This window comes from Rhagoletis zephyria, unplaced genomic scaffold (assembly GCF_001687245.7).
Source record: "Rhagoletis zephyria isolate East Lansing unplaced genomic scaffold, Rhagoletis_zephyria_1.1 Rzeph_scaffold_00233, whole genome shotgun sequence".
NCBI classification, from domain to species: domain Eukaryota; kingdom Metazoa; phylum Arthropoda; class Insecta; order Diptera; family Tephritidae; genus Rhagoletis; species Rhagoletis zephyria.
The window spans coordinates 256,138-264,886 of record NW_016157317.1 but is presented as its reverse complement, the minus strand read 5'-3'; the positions used below and the strand labels follow the sequence as shown (position 1 = coordinate 264,886).

Genomic DNA, 8,749 nt, shown 5'->3' with positions numbered 1-8,749 from the left:
GTTTTGAACTACGCAGCGCCAGTGTGGTCGCTGGGGACTAGTAGGACGCAGTGGACGAAGGTATAGACTGTACAAAACACCGCACTCAGGACAGCGACGGGATGCCTCTTAATGTCGCCTGAACACCACCTGCACGGCGAGGCGCAAATGCTCCCGGTAAAGGAGCATAATATAATGCTCTGCAAGCAGTTCCTGATCGGGAGCCACAGAAGTGGCCACCCAAGCAGACAGCTGCTTGCCGAGGAGCCCTCGCCTAGGCACGTCAGGAGGCATCTATATGAACTAACGGACGAAGTCCAGAGGTTCATTAAGCAACCTCTGGACCCGACAGCTTACAGACAGGCCCTGAACGGCATTCACAGGGACTCAGTCTCGAGTTATGTAGACTCTAGACCTGTGAATGCCGTTTTAGGCATACCACCCCCGGACATAGACGAGACGGAGCTTCATCTGCCTCGGGAGACACGCACTACACTCGCACAACTTCGCTCCGGCTACTGCAGCAGGTTAAACTCCTACTTGAGTAGGTTGAATGAGGATGTGCCGAACGAATGTCCGGCATGCGGAGAGACCCCACATGACTCGAAACATCTCTTCGCATGCCCGGAAAACCCGACAACCCTAACGGCCTTGTCCCTATGGGCAACCCAGCAGAAGCTGCACGCTTCCTAGGGTTGCAGTTAGTGGAACTTGACGACAACGACTGAGATACCAACCGATCTGGGCGGGGTTGTTGTAGCCGCTACAACAACAACAACAACAAATTTTATATGACACAGCGTAAATAACTAAAAACATTAATTTAAACAATTTTAATTTTTTATTTGTATTATTTTGTTGAACATGAACGAAAAATAAACAGCAATTTGTATTGTATTTGCAATACAGTGAGTGGAAGATCGACCTATCCCGGCAGCCAGTTCGAAAACGTCCTCTCTCAGAACACTTTTCAAAAACGTCCTATTTCAGAAATATATTGAAAAACGCCCTATCTCTGAAAACGTTTCAAAAGCACCCTATTTCATAACTCGGTTCAAAAACGCCCTATCTCAACATATTTTCAATAGCCCGTAGTCATAGTCAAAATAAAGTCGACTTTAAAGTTAGTTGCAGCTTTTTGACATAATTTTCAATGGGATATCTGTCAAAAAAGCTGCAACTAACTTTAAAGTCGACTTTATTTTGACTATGACTACGGGCCAATATATTTTCAGGTGAGATAGGACGTTTTTGAACAAAATTATGAAATAGGGCGTTCTGGAAAATTTTTCTGAGATAGGGCGTTTTTCAATCGATTTCGGTAATAGGGCATTCTTGAATAGTTTTCTGAGATACGGCGTTTTCGAACTGGCTGCCGAGATAGATCGATCTTCCACTAAGGTGTTGATATGTGTATTTCGTCATTAGTAACGATATGTATATTTATTCATTAATTAGAGAACAATTTCAACCTTTGAAAGGTTCCCACAAAACTTTACGGTTTTAAAGCATTCCTGGCACTTTGGTGTGGTATCAGTAATTTTGTAAAAATAAATCCATACTTTAGATTTTGGCGGTGTCATTACTTAAAGCAATTATTTTTCATAAAAAACGACGCTGCCAAGATATGGCACTTGCTCAAATCGATTCGATACAAGTACTTTTCTTTCGATACCAAGTATGAATCGATACAACGATTCGAGTAAAAAAAGTAGTTGGTATCGAAACAAAAGTATCGAGTACGTACTCGTATTTACTTGTATCGGAACACCCCTAATTGCCATTGCCGCATTCGTCCGCGTGTGAAGAGCGTGTTTTTTCTATGCAAAGTTTAATTAAAACCAAACGTAGAAACAAATTACAAATAAGTACCTGCTCAGCTTTAGTTCAAACTAATGACTTAATACAAAATAACGATAAAGATTGCTTTAATTTTAATTTATCTGATCTAAATAATTTTAATTTAGCCTCTAATTTTCTAGATGATGATATACTCTTGCACCCCTATTCTGCAACTCTTTCGTATTCGGATCTTGCTACGAATCGTAGAAATAGTATGCTGCAATCCGAATCGTATTTTCGAAATTCGTAAGAATGGCATGCCTTAAAACGAACGAGTAAGCTTTTTTGCGTAATTTTGAACGAAAACAATTCGGAGGCAAAATAAAAGATTTAAATCGATGTGTGTTTGCAAGAAATATTGGTTGTGTTCATTTAAACAGATAAATTTGCCTTTCGCATATACATACGTATATTTTTATCCACTGCTTTATATAAACGAGCAAAAAAGAATCTTTGCCCCTTATCGAGAAACTTTGGTTCAGTTATTTGAACGACGATATCTTGTTGTTGTGTCCAAACGCATAATGGTGCATTTACATGGTATGAAGCCATATGAACTGTTGATACGCTAAAATAGAGGGGCTACATGTTCTTATGAGGAATTCAATGATATCGAGTGGGATGCATATAATAGATTTTTTCATATGAAAAATTATGGGGAGATACTGTAAACATACTGTTGTGATACTGTTAAGCATATGAAATTATAGCAAGTTGGATTTTTATACTTCTTCCCATAAAAAGTTTAACAGATGCACAGATACCAACGAGGTTTTTTCCCATTTTGATGCCTTTTTTAATATAAAACCCACCGAAAAGGAGGAAAGCGGCAACTCCGCCATTCACATACATGTCAAATATAGCAATTTTAAAAATTAAAAACAATGAACAAACAATTTCAAAACAACAAAAAATCTTTGTACTAGATCTTTTTCAATAGAAACAATTCACGTATGGTGGACAATACAAATACAAAGCGCTATGATAACAAGACATTACACAACATTTTAATGAGCTTTATATCACATTTAAGTAAAAATGAGCCTATATTTTCCAAGCTTGCAAAGAAATGAAATGTGTATTTTTTGTTGTTTACAAAAAGACTTGCCAAATATACATATAAGTCAAAATTATAGAAGGTATGTATACTTCTCCCTTTTATTTTTTCATACAGTTGATGCTTCTTTCTGGATTTTACAAAATACAGGGATACCACACTTATTTCGGTACAATATGATCGTAAGGTATTTTCAATTCGAAATTAAAGAAAAAACATCCCACGAAAATGTTTGCCGTTGTAGAACAATAAGTGTATATTTGTAAACTAATGCAAAGAATGGAGTGTCATATCTTAAAAGGTTGGGAGAATTAATGAAACAAACAAACATTTTACGGTCTTATGTTTCCTTCAAACCGCATTGCTAGTTTTTCTAACTCTTCCTTTTGTTTAGCGCTGTAACCGCTTAAGTTATATTATTTAATTTATACATGTGAGTTATTTTCAATGAGCATTTTTTCATTTGCTCCTGAACTTTGGGAACATTTCCTTTTAGTACCTCTCATTATTTTTTATATTACATATCGATAGCTGAGTGCAAGATCGACCTATCTCAGCAGCCAGTTCGAAAACGCCCTATCTCGTTCCCACGACAGTCGGGTCTACGTAACCGGAACGACCCAGATAGATATATATCTGGCCAAGGACTGCCACCACTCCAGCAACACTCCCCAAAATCTCTTTGGGGAATTTGTATGCTGTTACAACAACAAAACGCCCTATCTTAGAAAAATTCACAACAACGCTCTATCTCAGAAAACTTTTCAAGAATGCCCTACTTCAGAATTTGATTGAAAACACCCTATCATAGCTGCCGATTCAAAAACGCCCTATCTCAGCTTATTTTCAAAGTATTTTCGTTTGAGATAGGGCGTTTTTGAACCGGATTATGAAATAGGGCGTTATTCAACTAAATTCTGAGATAGAGTGTTTTTCAATAAAATTCTGAAGTAGGGCGTTTTTGAAAAGTTTTCTGAGATACGGCGTTTTCGAACTGGCTGCCGAGATAGGTCGATCTTCCACTCAGCCATCGATATATACACTCCGCTGTTAGCTGTCGCTCCTCTATTGGTAATAGTAAACTTCCGAGTGTATTCTGTCATGAAAACAACCTCTCATAAAAATACAACTGCCGTTCGGAGTCGGCGTAAAACTGCCCTTCCCCTTTGTGTGACAAAATCACGCCCCATATGGGAGGAGAAGCTAGGCCAAACACTAACATATTGGCCCGTAGTTATAGTCAAAATAAAGTCGACTCTAAAGTTAAAAGCAGCTTTTTGACATAACTTTCAATGGGATATCTGTCAAAAAAACCTGCTTTTAACTTTAGAGTCGACTTTATTTTGACTATAACTACGGGCCATTGTGTATGCGCCAATCTCTATATCGTCGTTTAAAGTAAAAAATCGCGTATCGTGTTTCTGAATACCTCGTAACTGACATTTGTGCCAAAAAAAGATATTTGTTCACCGGAAGCTCCTATCATCAAGCCCTTAATCATTTATACTAAAATTTCGATACTTAGACATAAGAAGAGATAATTAAGTTTAAAAGAGGGAACCGTTTTGAATTATGACAAATTTTACTCTCTCCTATAAAATTTAGGCAACCTCACATACAAGGTTTTGCATTTTCTTGATGCGTGGTTTTGTACTTTAAATGACGATATGTAAAAGTATTGCATATATATTTTGGTGCCTTTTCAAGTATAAAATCCATTGAGAAAGGAAAGAAAACGGCATCCCTATGATTTCAACTTATGTGTTTTTAACGTTTTTAATATGAAAGACAAAAAACGCAAACAAGCAATTTCTGAACAAAAAACTGTTTATCCACAAAGATGTTTGAATGGAAGCATTACACATTTGAAAAAATAGCAAACCGCAAGGCTTTATTGGCAGTAGATCCTTTTTAAAGCAGATTAAAACTAAAATAAGCTTCTAGTTTCGAAGTTAGCACAAAATGAAATTTTTTTGTTTGTTTACAAAAAAATACTTGCCAAGTATATAAGTCAAAAATGTTAAATATATACCGCTTTCATTCATTTCTTTATAGAGTTGGTGCTTCTTTTATAGGAAAATTCATACGGCTTATGAACAAATTCATACCATGAAAATGCACCATAACCCGAATCCAAAAACTTTAACATACACGTGTAATCAAAGGATTCACATTTTATTTAAGATAAATGTTTCAAATTTCCTACCACTAGCTTATTAATAAACTCGGTTTGCACTATGCCCTTTTTTGCAAATTTCGACGTGGGTTCTGCGCATAAATACAGTGGACGGCGTAGCCGGAGTGATATGCACAAGAAATGTTGTATACCTTTGACCTGCGGAAGCCCCTCTTCTCCGCAATACAGAAAGGAGAATTCTACTTAGTAAGGGTTATAATCCCTAAGCGCGACCGAAGGCAGAAGCAAGCTCAACAGGTGGTGGACCTAACAAAGTGCATGTTTTCAATGGCTTGGAAGAAGCTGTTATTGCATTAACTGGGTTGGGAACCAGTTCTTCAGGCATAGGAGGAGTTCTGGCTTGTGGTTCAACACCATTGCCATAGCGCCCGCTTACTCTGCTGCTATAATTGCAAATACATCAGAATCCATAATTTTCCTCAAAGTATGTAAAATTAACCAATTTTACAATAAAGAAGCACATGATGAGTGTTTTTTTAATTCCTTTCCACTTTGTTTTCTTTCATTCGGCTATCTTCGAAAAACAACTGATAGCTGGCAATGCTGCACATGTTTCCGCAAGGGTTGCAGCATGTGGGTTTTTAGTTTTTCGTAGCGTAGCTACGAATTACGAATTACGAAAATTCGGGTTCTAGAATAAGGGGGTTGGTCTAGAATACACCTGATCATTTGTTTGCGTGGTTTTTCCCTGCATGAGTTATTTTCGCACTGTTTTGGTTTCGATTTTTTAATCAATATAATACAGAACCTTTCTGATAAGTTTTTTAAAGTGAATTGAACTTACTTGATTTGAATTTTCAGTTTTAAAGCTACAAATTTGTGTTTTTAACGGTTGTTTTGGTTTCCTGTAAACCGTGCGAAATAAGAATCGGGTGTAAACAAACAATGTGGAATTCAGTAATTTATTTTATATATATAACATAAATCAATTTTTGTACGCAAAACCTACATGTATGTGATGATAAACTTAAGATCTCATAAACAATGTAATTGCTGTTATTTTTCATGATGCAATAATGAAAGGTGTTATACGTTGGCAACTTCTCGCTCTAATCCGCCATTTTGAACTACCTTAGGAGAAACCGTGTTGTTTCTTTACTAATTTCACTGAACATTTCCCAAAATATTAGAAAAAAATTCTAATCGAGCTACATTGATTCAATTTACGTTGTTCGTTTTGTTCTTATTCGCTGACATTTGTTTTCTAATTACGTGAAATTTGGTGAGTATTGTAATAAAAAGATATTATTTTACAATTAAATTATAATTTTGCATTTGTTAGGTTATTTCCTTAGCGTTTTCCTGGCCGACCTGTGCTGGTATTGTGATTAAAAGCTAATACACGTAAGTTACAACATATTATTTTGACTTTATTGATGAACCATTCCATTTGCAGCATTCTCTGGTGAACTGCAGCTGGGGCCGAACTTGATTGTATGGAACTTTGTTCTTTTGTTCTTTGTTATTTCAAAACCGAATGAACCATTTATTCGCAGATTTTATGGACGATTCTGCTGTGCTGCGTTCCTGCTCCGCCTGTGTATTGCTCCGCCCGTGTTTTACAGTGTTGCGTTCCTGTTGCGCCTTTGCATTAGTGTGTGCGTTGTGCTTTAGACACGTTGAAGTAAGTTGAAACCAGGTTTTTGTTAGTTAAAAACCTAAAAAACCATTTATTTGCAGATTTTTTGTATGCTTCTGCTGTGCTGCGTTCCTGCTCCACCCGTGTATTAGATTGCTGCGTTCCTGTTAATATACATATCGCCGTTTAAAGCACAAAATCGCGTATCGTCCTTAACCGCGTAACTTACATTTGATGCTAAAAATTCGGATTTGCTCACACAAGCTCTTGGCTCAATCCTTATCCATTCTACCTATTATACTAGCCAAAAATGGGATTGCTTTTTAAAAAAGATGACCATTTTGAAATATAAGTGTTTTTACTCTCTAGAAAATGATGACATACATATATTGACATAGATATATATACAAAATTAATGATGTGTACATAATTTTTTTTTATATTGAAACTAGATATGTATATAGTATGTTATTATCATTATTCGGTTTAAAAAAGTCCTATCTCAAAAAAGTCCTATCTCAAACGAAAATACATTGAAAATGTGCTGAGAAAGGGCGTTTTTGAATCGTCAGCTGAGATATGGTGTTTTTGAACCGAGTTCTGAGATAGGGCGTTTTTCAATGAAATTCTAAAATAGGGCGTTTTTCATCTAAATTTGGAAATAGGGCGTTGTTAAAAAGTTTTCTGATATCGGGCGTGTTCGAATTGGATGCAGAGATAGGTTGATTTTCCACTCAGCCATCGATATATAGTCGCATTTTTCGTTATATGGAAGACGAATAAACACAATTTGTTTTTATATCGATTCTAAAAAATCAATGGTAATTTTTAGCCACTTCAAACTTGTATTTAATTAGACTAAAGTTGAAGGGGCTATAAAACTGAGTGTTCAAAAAAATTCAAACAATTCTGAGAAAAAAGTTTGAATTTTGTGTGAAAATTTGTTGTATTTTTTGCAGCTTTGTACCATGGTGGAATAATAACAAGGTGTTGTCAGTAGCGACGTGTTTGTTGTAATTTTGACAAGATCGGCATACTTATTTTCAGTGCTGCCGATCTTAATTTTTATGCTACTACTCGTTGGGAAATAGTATCTTTGGTCTTTTCAGATGGATATTAGTATTTAAAATTGATCGATTTATATGATTTTTGTCCTCAAAATGTAAAAAATAAAAGATATCGTGGTTATCAATGGAAAAAGACGTACACAAAAATCGTATGGAAAGGCGATTTTTATATTAAATAACTTTTGCTGCATTGTCATAATACTGAGCCAAATGGACTACTGATACACCTGAATAGAGTGACTGCATGGTTAAATTAGGAATTCGCTTATATTATCGATATTTATGTGTTTTAATCTATTTTAAAAATCATTTACACTCTAATAGGAAATTTCCTTATTTTACCGCCTTTACTTTGTGAAAGTTACAATATATGTCCAAGCTGTGTGGAGCTGCCGATACAAACATATATTCAGGCTTATAAGCCTGTAATTATACATCTTTCTACATTTAATTTGAAATAGTATGCACCAACGGATTAAAAGTAGTAAATAATTAATCTCTTTTCTACTACTTTAAAATGCGTGACCGGAATAGACCTGCCGAAAAAGTGAGGTTAAGTAACTGACAACACCTTGTTATTATTCCACCATGGTTTTCTACGAAGTTTTAAAATTGGGTTTATATGTGTTGTTAGAAAATGAACTGTATTTTTATTGTAAATTCCTAGAAATAAATAAATAAAAATGAGTGGGAAATATTATCACTTTGAAATGGGTTGCTATTGATATGACCGATACTGTATGTATATAATAAATTTTGTACAATTAAAAATTAAAGTGGATTTACTAAAAGGAACACAACGTATTAATTATAAATTCTGAAATATATCGTTAATTTCAAAAACAAATAAATAAAATATTAAGTATTCAATGCTTGCTATATGATACGAATTTGGATATATGTGAACTTGGGTAATGTATAATTCCTTATATGATTCCTCAAAGTATCCTTTGTGGAACTAAAAAAAAACCTATAGTGCGAATATATCAGGTTTTAATAGCAGTTGGCCATACCAATAACGCCTCATA

The 8,749-nt window shown here is 35.4% G+C and overlaps 1 long non-coding RNA gene across 1 annotated transcript; it reads left to right on the top strand.

Moving 5' to 3' along the window:
• Window positions 1-6,151: 6,151 nt before the first annotated feature.
• On the top strand, window positions 6,152-7,046 carry LOC108358304 (uncharacterized). Its single transcript, XR_001846749.1, has 5 exons — window positions 6,152-6,297; window positions 6,358-6,419; window positions 6,472-6,509; window positions 6,572-6,699; window positions 6,756-7,046. It is a non-coding gene; the product is annotated as an uncharacterized LOC108358304 (long non-coding RNA).
• The last annotated feature ends 1,703 nt before the right edge of the window (window positions 7,047-8,749 follow it).